Here is a 12315-nt window from a genome sequence, read left to right on the forward strand (position 1 = left end):
TCGCTGGTTCGATCTTCCAGTCAGGGCACATCAGAGAAGGAAAACTCTGATTCCAAAAAACCTCCGCTGCCTTGCGGCATACCTCTTCAGGGGAAAGACTAAGGGAGTAAACCCCGACAGAAAATCCGGAGCCGGAGTCCCTAAGGCGGTTTGACGTTGTAGTCAACACCGGCAACTCCTGCGGCGCACCTGAAGCCAAGCTGTATTGACTCCGTCTTTCCCTTTGATCCTTCAGCTGTGAAGAGAGGGGGGGGTCTGCTGCATGGGCAACAGCAGACCCTCCATATCACCCTGCCCAGGCTCTGTAGCTTCAGCTTCACTGGAGAGGACACTCCAGCGTCATCGCAAGATGTCGATTCAACACGGGAGGAGACAGATACCGTGTCACTCCCGAGTCGGACTGCACAGCCATTCTCGGCGGTGCAGATAGACTCTTAAGAAGCTACACCATCGTCTCTCGAGACGGACGGCTGCCGACGGATTGTGGACTGAAATGTGGCCACATTTGAAAGATCTACATAACTCACTGAGCCATTATTTTCCAAATAACCAATGTATGATGTTACAAAATCAGGCATGAATAAAAGACCCACTCATGGTGTAAGACATATAGCTGAGTATGAGAAGTTCATTGATATGGTTTCAGATCCCACACTGCAATTAATCTTTCAGAAACTGCCTTTGTCCCATTTTGGTGACATATCAAAGACAGCAACAATGATCTGAAAGGCTATTAAAATACTCCTTCTTTTCCAACCACAAATCTGTTTGAAGCTGGTTTTGTTCATCTACTCCAACCAAAGTAACATATTGCAAAAGACTGAATACAGAAGCAGATATAAGACTCCAGCTGTCTTTTCTTAAGTTAGTCATTAAAGAGATTTGCAAAACTGTAAAACAACTCTTAACTTTTTTATTTTAGAAAACACATTTTCATAAAAATTATGTTAACATGTAAATAATTTATTACTGTTAGTTTAAAATAATAAATATTTTAAGTCTATTTTTAGTATTTATTTCCATATTTGTAAAACAGTAAATATCTATAGCTACAGACCACATAAGTGAAAATTTTCTGAAGTCCTCAATAATTTAGGAATGTAAAAGGGCCTCGACCAAAACATCAGACAACTGCTGATACGAACCACCCATTCTTGTCTCCTAAGTCTTGGGGCTCGTTTCTAGCACACCTACCCCTTCCCACCAGCTTTTTCAGAGGATACAAAATTATAAAACCTAAAAACAAAAATTTTTTTAACTTAGCTGAAAAACAGATAGGACAACAGGCACAGTGAACTAAAGAGAGAATAAGACCCCTTTTTTTCCCTTCAAAATAATGTTCCTAATTTAAAGGCTAAAGCCCAGTAGGCAGCCCTGCCAGGCAAGGCTGGGTTCATCCACAATCCCATCTACTGCCGCCTGTGGGAGAAGAAAGACTGGGGGCAGGGGGCATTCAAGTGTCTTGTCTTCTTCACATTCCATATCTAATTTGAAACAACAGCCAATGAAGTAAAGCAGGTGGAGCCATTTTCTATTAGTCACAATTTACAGGGGAGGAAACAGGTGTTGTGCCTTGCCTAATATTAGTAAATAAAAACCAGATTGGGGGTAGGTGGAGGTGAAAGAGGATATCAAGGGCATAAATGGCAATGGCGAAAACTCAAAAATACCATGAAAAATAAACTATTAGAAAAACAGATTGGAATCAGCAGGGGTCCCTCCACTGGGTATTTGTGCTAAGATGCCTCTCTTCCCCACTCAAGCCTAGAGGTCCTTACTTGCAAGTAAGGTCTTTTCTCATGTTTATAAGCCACATAGATTTCATTTTTTATTCCTTTGTCCATCCTTTTGGGTAACTGATTCTCTTATAATAGTTTGTAAGAAAAAGTGACCTTTTGTGTTACTTTTCAGTTACAAAACTAGTTTAAAATTAAAAGTTAATAAAATAGAATAAAAAGAAATAGAGATAAATACACAAAATCTGATTCTTAGAAAATTGACCTCTAACAAAACTAATCATGAAAAACAGCATGAAGCATTAACTAAGCGATACAGGGAATGAAATAGGGAATATAAACAGAATACAGTAGAGATATAAAGATAAATGAAGACTATAAAATTTTACACTAATAATTTTTAAACCTTTCTTTACCTTTTAACATTCTTGACAAAAATTCAAAATTACAAAAACTGACGAGAGAAGTAATAGTTTTAGCAATAAAGTTGTAGTAGAAGTAATATTCTGGGGTCTCCTCTTAAAGTGCAAACTGCTCAGTGAAGTAAGTGCTAGTGAATTTGTTTCTCAGTTGTCTTTTGTGACAAAGAAAAAGATAGGTCTTTGGGACCTGGGTCTGTCTGGTTGGGAGGAAAAAGGATGCTGAGAATACAGAGGGGGTGGCACTGCACTCCTGACAGTTTAGCAACACTGGTGGCCTGGAGTCAGATTACCCCAAGGCTGTATGGGGCTGCCAAGACAACCCCTACTTGCTTCCCTAAAACTTGGACTCAAACATAAGATTCTGCCTGGCCTGTCAGTCCCAGACAGGAACAGACACCCCTGTCAATCTCCTCTCCCCAGCCCCAAGGCTCAGCCTACAATCCCCTCCTCCCTTACCTTCCTTCCTCCTTCCCTCTCCTCCTCACTCCTACTCCCTCTCTCCTTCCTTCTTTTCTTCCTTCTCCCAGCCTCCTCTCCGTCATCTTCTGTTGGAAGATGAAGAGTAGGTCCAGGTGTCACTGGAGCCATATCAGGCACCACGCTCTCTGCCCACATTCTCCTCTCCCCACTCCTACTGCCTGGCACTTTAGGCAGAGAGGTTGCAGCAAATAGGTGGAGTCCTGAGGTTTAACCTTTAAGCCTATCTTGGCCCACTCCCCAAACTCATTTCTGAGTCTGATGTCAGAATGGGACAGAAAAGGGGTCAGAGGAATGTGGTGGTGTGCACAGTAAAGGGAGATAGCTGTCTAGCTCTGTGCCCCGGTACTGGAGTTAATGCAAAAGATCTATCATTTATACCTTGCACTGTGTGTGGTCCAAATGAATGTCCCACATATATAAGCAATAATGTGTCTCAAACTTGTCAATGCAGATGAATGAGTAAAAAATAAATCTATTTAAATGTGTTAAAACCAGCTTCTGATCCCTAGTATTATCTTAAGCAACATACACTAGAGGTACCACCACTAAAAGATGTGTGTAGATGCATGTACGTGTGTGTGTTGGAAGGCTGAAATCCATAAATTTTTTTAAGTGATAGAGTGATCTTCAGCAGAAGGTTGGGGATGACCAGTGTACCCAACATTGCTATGGTCAAGTCGTGATGTTTCCTTATGGTCTTATCCATGGGGGTGAGGAGTAAGAATGGGAAGGAGGCCACAGAGAGAATTGAGTTTAGGTAGAATGGATTCCTTTGAGGAACTTGCTAATGATTTTAGTCCTGGATTGACTAAAGTCCCTAGCAGCCCCTAAGACAGGTACTTCAGGGGACTCCTTACCTTGCCCAGAGCCTCAGGGGTGGAATGAGATGTGGAGGGCAGATATTCACCATGACCTCCAACTTTCACTGACTACCTGGTCTGAAGTGGCCAGTGTGTCCAGATAACAAAAAACTGATGCTGCAATGCGAATGACCACAGCTGAGGCCAGGACACTTGTCAAATGCAATAATGGACACAGTAGGTTGGAAGGATTAAAAATCTGACCCATACCAGATGTTTGGTAGTCCTTACCAAAGTCAACCTCTGGTGAGAATGTGGATGGGAATTCAGCATCAGAGACCTAAAAACCTCCAAGAGTAAGAAAGAGGTTATCACATCATGGTCACTTCCAGTCCAGGCTGATAGTGTGATTTGAAAAGGCCCTAAGGAAGGTCCCCCTATCTAGTGAAATGATGCCTGAAATTCCAAAATTAGAGCTCTCTTCTTCCTTTCACTGAACTTCTACTAGTGTGGGTAGTGCAGGGTGAAGCAGATAGAGCTAGGACCAGTATTATTCTGAGCTGTTGTCACTCTTTTGCACCCCAGTATCAATGAAGGCTCTGAGAATGAAGTGTGATGGGGTAGGTGTGGAAGACACCCAAAATTTTACCATTAGAGGGTCCTTAAAATTACTCAAAAGATCTCTAAATTAACAAAAATCACCCTGGGCATTGTGGCTCCATTGGCTGAATTGTTGTCCTATGAACTGAAGGTGGTGGGGTTTGATTCCCAATCAGGGCACATGCCTAGGTTGTGGGTTTGGTCCCAGTTGGGGCATGTACAATTCAATGTTTCTCTCTCACAACGATGTTTCTCTCCCTCTATCTCTTCCTCCCTTTAAAATCTCTAAAATTAATAAGCATGTCTTTGGGTGAGGACATAATTAAATAAATAAATAACACAAAGATCATTTTCAACTCAGGGTGGTGGTGGGGATTAGTGAGAAGTCACATAAGAATAAATCAGTGGTGGCACTGGAATTCCTAGATGAGGAGCTTAGCAGTTACAATCCAGTGGAAAGAGGGCAGGCGTGAAAAAGTCGGAGGGTAGGAAGTATCTATACTAAAGCTGTGTTTTCATAATGAATATACCGTTTTTAATTACATTGAATATGTATTTGAGATGGCTTTGACAAGGTACTGACAGAGATTTGGGATGCTAAAGACTCCCCCATAAACCACCCCTTGACTCTACCACTGCAACAACAACAACAACAACAAAACAAGCTGAGCATAAAGACCATGGAAATCAAGACACAGGAGTAATGAACTTAAAGGGGTGGGGGAGTGGTTCAAATCAATGCCTTCCCCTCTTAGTCATTTTGCTTGTGAGAGGCAGGCAAACACCTCGAGACTGAGCTGAGGAATATCCACTAGGATCTTGAATCCTCAGAATTCTCCTTCGATTCCCCTCCCTGGAAGAAAAGAGTGCAACCCTTCAGTCCAGTAATGGCAGGCAAAGGGCAGAGTTAATTGTGGGCTCGATTGTCCAGTCACATGATGCAATCTTACTACTTCTTGTCAAGTAATCTTTTTCCCTCCTGCTCTGGTCTCTCCCTCTCCTTTTTTCCCCTCCCTTTGCTCTGTTTTGATTTGGTTAAAATAGATGCAAACTCTGGTCTTTTCTATTTTTAATACCCAGCTATTACATAATCTATACCGTAATTGCTGACTTGAAAAACTATTGGCAACAGTAGAAAATCCCCAGAGTTTTAAAAAGGAAAAGGATTATTACAGCACAAAGCCTCCGGCAGTTTTACTGACTGGTAAACCATCTGTAATCGTCACTTGCCAGTGGAAGTCACATGAACCCTGGGAAACACTCTCCCCATCTCAGGGAAAGCCCAGTGGGGAAAGGGCTAAACTGCAGCCTCAGTTGGGAGGAGGCTTTGTATGGCAAGGCAGGAGGTGGGATGGCGCACCGGGAGTCTTCTCAGGACCCAGACTCAAGGGCTGATGAAGTGAGCATCAAGTTACCACCCTCTCCCAGGGACCACCTTTTACTGCTTTTATTTCTTGCTTAAGAGTAGTCTCCAGCATCCATGGCCTTTCCCTCATCAACTTCCCAGGCATTCCTATAGCCTCCAACACATTTCTGAACAAGTCTGGGTGAAAGGGAACTATTGCAGTTAAATTGATGATTTCATAAAGACAGAGAAGCAAGAAAGACAGTTTGTTTATCACAGAAACAGGTCCCACTCCTCTAACAAGGCTTTCCACATATTAGGCCAGCCACCACACTACTTAATTCTTCAATAAAATGTTCCAATAAAAAAAATAAGAACTAAAGGCTTGATAAAGGGTTTCAGAACCAAATCCAAATTATCTCATTGAGACAAAATTCTCTGTATGTGTATTGGAGGTGTGGGTAGTATAGGAAACAGAAGGGCTTTCCCTGATTTTGCCAATTCTGCCACGATCCTAACCCCAATAACCAAGGACGGTGAATGCAATTTAAGTAACTGTAAGTGACGCTTCATTCAATAAATATTTGCTGAATGCCACACACTGGACTAATTGCTGGGGATATAACAGTGGAACTGCCAGGTCAGTGAGGGAGACAATCAAAATATTACATAAACATATCATTATAAAACATGATGAAGGGTTAAGAGGGAAAAACATAGGGCGCTAGAGACACATAGAACAGGGGGCCTGGTAGGGTCTGAGGGTTCCTAGATTACCCTAAGGTCTTCAGGATTCTGTTAATTCAGCATCCTATCTTCTTCCACTTCCCCACCCTCTCTCATTCCTTGCTGCCTGTAGTTAATATTTACTGGGTCTCTTTCTATGTACAGAAGATAATGCCAGGTTCTTCATATGTATGGTCTCATTTGAGTCATATAGAAAACTGACAATTCAGCACTTTAAGACAAAAGGGTCTGTTGAAAAAGGCCAAACCACAATTTATAAAGAAAACTATATACAATGCATAACATGAATTAAGACTCTACCGGCTGCAGGTTACAAAAATTGAAATCAAACTTTCAAAAGAGAGAGAGAAAAAGAAAGTCGGAGGTTACAAAAATCAAAATCAAAGTTTCAAGAGGGGACAGTGGGGAGAGAGAGCAAAGGCTGGACCCATGTAAAATGAAATGCCCTGAGTTAGACTAGCTTAAAGCATGGTTAGATCCAAGTGCTCAAAAGATGTCATCCAATCTCCATCTCACAGCTCAGCATTCATGTGTTGGCTTCAACACTCCCATTGGGGTGGACGTGGTCACTAGCAGCCTCAGAATTATGTACATATTACATACAGGCTTGGCAACCCAGTTGGAAAAGAAATGAGAATTTACTTCTTAACAGTACTAACCAAAGTCCAGAGTCCTGATTGGCCTGAATTTGAGACCATGCCCATGCCAACTGCTGTTCTCTGATTAGCATAGTCATATCTCCTCCATCTAGAGCCAAGGGATGGTCTTGAATCCAGTCTGAAAATGGGGAAGGAGGTGGTCTCCTAAAGGAAAACCAAGGTACACAGACCTACAAAGGAAGAGCACATGCTGTGCAAAGCACACTTGATCTCTACTGTCCTCAAACTTTGGAATTACAGTGGATGTTAAGACTATCCTATAGTTTCTTCCTCCCTAAGGAATGAACAAGAGTGCTTGTACAGTATGGTATGGGCTGGACTTGCTACAGTTCCACTCTAGCTGCTCAGGCACCTTGGCTTCTTGTTTCAGAGTACTCACTGGAGTCTTAGCATTTATTTAGGTACTTGTTCAGAGCAGTCTTCATTCAAGTCCTAAGACTTTGTGGAAGACTTTTCCCACCTTCCTTCACTCCCAAATGATGTGCCCGACTCAGCACTGGCTAGAGGGGCTGCAGGTCTCTGGCCTTTGACAAGCGTCCTCTGGGTCTGTGTAAATTATAGGGATAGAAGGGAATGACAAGCCCTTTGCTGGAAAGTTTTGCTTCCCTTTAGGAGTCTGAACTGAAAAATGGCTTTCATTGGGCAGAACAAGAAACATCAGGATAGTTCCTAAAGCACCCAACAAATAGACCTCCATAAGAAGGATCCTGAGGAGGGGGTTGGGGGAGTCACTTAAACATTCTATGAGGTACACAACAGCACTATAGGAATCAGATGTCAGATGTCGATTGCAACCACCCTGTCCTTGGGCATGTTTTAGAAGCTGCCTGGATCTGCCTTCCCAAATTCTATGGGAAGTCCAACGATCCTCCCACAATTTCTACAAATTCCCAGCAGCTAATGCTCTTAACAATTCCTTTTGGCTCTGACTCCAGATCCTTCTGGACTTGTGATCTCACTCACATTTCACCTTCTAAGGCTGGTCTCTTCCCTCTGCTCTGAGCTGTCCCAGATGTGGGACTTGGCTCTCTTTTCCCATACTTTACCCAAAAGAAAAAAAAAAACATATATACAAACTCTCAAACCACTGTGTTCAGCAGACATCCCTGAAGGTATAAAGAGACAGAGGGGTTTTATATTCCATGCTGCTGGGCACCTTCACCCTTCCAGTTGCTTCTCACATTTGGAAGGGGTCTCTCCTTCCCTCAGGAAACTAAGCCCCCCTTATATTATTTAGAGTAACTTAGCTCTCCATCCCTGTCCACTCACATCCAATGACCCATCATAGCTGGAGTCAGCCCCATTATGAGCCATCCACTCCAGGTTCTACCCCCGACTAGCACAAAAAGAAGTTTGAACTTTCCCTCTCTCATCACCACCATTCTGTAGTGATGAAGCAAATGGAATGATTCTTTCCCCTACAAATATGAATTATGTTATTCCTCTTTAGAACAGACTTAGTTGTGGTCAGTTTTGGTTTTAAATAAGTTTCTACAGGCCTACATCAGAGATATTGCAGGTTCAGTTCCGGACCACCACAATTAAATATCACAATAAAGCAAGACACATGAATTTGGGGGTTTTATAATACACATAAAAGTTATGTTTACACTACACTGTAGTCTATTCAGTGTGCAATAGAATTATATCTAAAAAACAATGTACATAGTCAACTATATTGTAATAACTATGGATGGTGCCAGGTGTGATAATGCTGAATGCAAACTGTAATTGGAAAATAAAACTGAAAAATAAATAAAATTGAAAAATTGAAAAAATAGAATGAATGGATCCAGATATTCCACTTCTGAGTATTTATCCCAAGAAAACACAAATACTAACTTGAAAAGATATATGCACCCCTTTTTTATTTACAGAATTATTTACAAAACCATGATACAGAAGCAACCTAAGTGTCCATTAATAAAAGAAAATATGATACATATGAAATATTATTCAGCCATGAAAAAGATGCCCTGGCTGGTGTAGCTCAGTAGATTAAGCACCAGCCTGCAAACCAAAGGGTCTCAGGTTTGATTCCCAGTCAGGAAACATGCCTTGGCTGCAAGCCAGATCCCCAGTTGGGGGCAGGCAAGAGGTAACCACACATTGATGTCTCCCTCCCTCTCTTTCTCCCTCTCTCAAGAAGAAAAAAAGAAGAAAGAAGGAGGAGGAGGAGAAGGAGAAGCAGAAGAGGAGGAGGACGAGGAGGAGGAACAGGAGGAGGAGGAGAAGGAGGAGGATAAGAAGAAGGAGAAGGAGAAGGAGGAGAAGGAGGAGGAGAAGGAAGTCTTGCCATTGTGACAACATGGATGGATTTCTAATTATATTTTATTGATTATGCTATTACAGTCATCTCAATTTTCCCCCTTGGCCCCCTCAGCACCCCAACTCCCTCAGGCAATCCCCACACTAGTGTTGATGTCCATGGGTCATGCATGTTAAGTTCTTTGGCTACTCCATTTCCTATCAAAATACTGTCCATGTCCATGATTCTGTCTGTTCTTGTTTGCTTAGTTTGTTTTTTATTTTTTTATTTTTATTTTTTTCAGATTTAATGTGTTTTATTGATTAAAATATTACATTTGTGCCAATTTCCCTTCCCTCTGCTCCCCTCCACCCGGTGGCCCCCCTCCCTCCAGTTGTCCCCCCCTTTTAGATCATGTCCATTAGTTGTGCATACAGTTCTTCTCAACCTCTCTCTGTCTATTCCATTCCCTCCTACCATGATCCTTAATTCCTATATCATCCCCCTCCCTTTCCCCATTCCCCCTCCCTGTTGACCTCCCCCCAATATGCTTCCCGTACCCACAGTTCTGTTACAGAACCCCTGGGCTGCTCCAGTTGAAAACAAACCCACGGGCTCTTTAGTTAGGGGCCCGATTGCCCGCCGCCAAAATTATAACTCTCAATACCAGAGTTTGGTGAAAAGAAAAAGAATTGTTTATTTAACAGTTATATAGATTTAGTTATTTGCGGATTTCTGTTGTTAAGTCTTATGCTCTTTAAAATACCCACAAACACATATCCTTGCCTCCCCCCCTTCCAAACCAGGCTAGTTTTCGGAAAGTCAGAGAAACTGTTTCCCTACTTTCCAAACACAGTTCAGCTTTACCAGCAGCTGCCAATCATTCAATCCTGATTGGGGAGGTCCTTTCTGTGCTGTGGTGCCCTCCAGCTCTCAATGCAGGACCGCCTGGATTCTCAGCCTCCTTGCAAACTGCCTTCTTCCTGCAAACCGCGCAGATCGCCTCTCCTCCTCAAAACCGCATGGCGAGAGCCTCTTAAAGCAGCCCGGAGACCCCTTCTCCAAGCCACATGGAGAAGGCCCCTTCACCAAGCCACGTGGAGGGAGCACACGGGAGAGCGAGAGAGCGAGAGCCCGAGAGCGCGAGCGCGAGTGAGAGCCCGAGTCAGAGCGCCAGAGCGAGAGCCAGAGTGCCAGTGAGAGCCAGAGCCCGAACGAGAGCTTGAGAGAGTCCCAGAGTGAGAGCACAAGCGAGAGTCAGAGCGCCAGAGTCCGAGAGCCCGAGCACCAGTGAGAGCCAGAGCCCGAACGAGAGCTTGAGAGAGTCTCAGAGAGTCTGAGTCAGTCTGAGAGAGTCTCAGAGCGAGAGTCTGAGAGAGTCCGAGCGCCAGAGCGCCAGTGAGAGCCAGAGCCCGAACGAGAGCTTGAGAGAGTCTGAGCAAGAGTCTGAAAGAGTCCGAGCGCCAGAGCGCCAGTGAGAGCCAGAGCCCGAACGAGAGCTTGAGAGAGTCTGAGCGAGAGTCTGAAAGAGTCTCAGCTAAAATGTCTGCAGCTGCTTATATATCCCTGACTGCGTCATCTGACGCAGTGGGCGTTGCAAACAGTTCTGACCATTCACAGAACCTTACGTAGGCTCTGTGTGCTTTCCATACCGTCCCCTGGTTCAAGACTCCTCCCATCTGCCTGAGGCTTTGGATGCATTAAAGCCATTTGCATAATAAAGACAGTAGCCACCAGCCTCAGGCATGTGGAAGCATTTGAAAAGCTGCTTACTTCTCCCCATCCCCCAGCAGCAAACTCTGGGGATTTTTGGACTCCCCTGTTTCTGTAACAGTTCCTTTTCCCCTCTCGTTGCCTGTTTAGTTTGCCTTTGTTTCATCTCCTTAGCTTCTGTTTTTTAAACCAGTCCCTTTAACATCTCATGTAACAGTGGTTTGGATCTAATGAACTCTTTCAGTTTTATTTTGTCCTGGAAACACTTTCTCTGTCCTTCTATTCTGAATGACAATTTCGCTGGATAGAGTATTCGTGGTTGTAGGTTTTGGATTTTCATTACTTTGAATATTTCTTGCCAGTCCCTTCTTGCCTGTAGGGTTTCCCTTGAGAAGTCAGCTGATAGTCTAATTGGGACCCCTTTGTACATAATTCTTTTCTTCTCTCTTGCTGCTTTTAAGATTCTCTCTTTATCTTTAATTTTTGACATTTTGATTATAATGTGTCTTGGAGTGGTTCTCCCTGGGTCCAGTCTCTTGGGAACTCTCCTTGCTTCCTGGACCTGCAAGTCTATTCCCTTCCCCAATTCTGGGAAGTTCTCCTTTATTATATTTTCACTCAATTTTTCAAGTTCTAGTTCATCTTCCTCATTCTCTGGCAAACCAATGATTCTTATGTTGGGCCTTTTATAGCTGTCCCAGAGGTTTCTGATCCTCTCATTGCTGCTTCCCATTTCCTCTCGCTGCATTGGTTGACTGCTTGTTCCTTCTCCATATTCCAGTTTGTTGAAATGAACTCTGGATTTCTTTTCCTCACCGTCTGTTTCGTATGCGGTTTTGTTCCTTTCGTTATGAAAGTTTTTCGCTTCTTTCTTATCTTTTTCCTGCTCTTTTGTGAATTCTGTAAGCCACCTGATAACAATGGCCCAGAACTGAGCCTCTGACAGGTTTATCTGTTCATCTGTCAGGTTCTCTATCTGCTGCCTGGTGAGCTGTGTCACCGGTATTTCTATAGTTGTCTGCCACATTTTGACAGATGCGTTTTGTTTTCTTGGGCCGGCTGTCGGGGGCAGTGCCTGTGTACTCGTAATGACCCAGCGACCGGCGCCGTTTGGCGTCACAAGTCAGCGCCCGGCGCCTGTCTGCGACCTATTTCGCAGCCCTGTGGTGCTTTCTTTCTTTGGGGGCGGGGGTCCAAAATGGATTCACACAGTTATTCAGCTAGGAGACCGGGATCCGTCCTCCCGCCCCCCTGGGCCTCACTGTTCAAGGCGATGCGGTGGCCGCTCTCCCCAGCGCTGGGGTCGCGCACTGCCAGGGGCTTGACTGCCTCCGGGATTTTTCGCCGCCCGGCCGCTCCGCAAACAGCTTTGCCCTCTTTAACTCTTACCTGCCCGAATGGCACCGCTGGTTTATAACTTCATATGTTGGGCTTCCGTGTAGTTTTATTTTCTGGAATTTCTACTTATCCTTTGTTTTGAAGTAGTTGTATTCCTCTCTAGTTGTAGAGGGAGACTTAGCGTGTCCGTCTAAGCCTCCATCTTGGCCGGAAGTCCCCTTAGTTTG

At 43.8% G+C, this 12315-nt stretch overlaps 1 long non-coding RNA gene across 2 annotated transcripts in view; it reads right to left on the reverse strand.

Annotated features, from left to right (window-relative positions):
* Positions 1–12315, reverse strand: part of LOC150006167 (uncharacterized) — an 80845-nt gene that overhangs the window by 11302 nt on the left and 57228 nt on the right. The window contains exon 5 of one of the 2 annotated variants that reach the window (XR_016511919.1): positions 4735–4891. The exons of the other annotated variant lie outside the window; for it this stretch is intronic. This is a non-coding gene — a long non-coding RNA (uncharacterized LOC150006167). Of the gene's footprint in view, positions 1–4734; positions 4892–12315 lie in introns of those variants that run through there. 2 annotated transcript variants of the gene reach the window in all.

The sequence above is a fragment of the Furipterus horrens genome, unplaced genomic scaffold (assembly GCF_987537825.1).
Source record: "Furipterus horrens unplaced genomic scaffold, mFurHor1.1.pri manual_scaffold_6, whole genome shotgun sequence".
NCBI lineage: Eukaryota > Metazoa > Chordata > Mammalia > Chiroptera > Furipteridae > Furipterus > Furipterus horrens.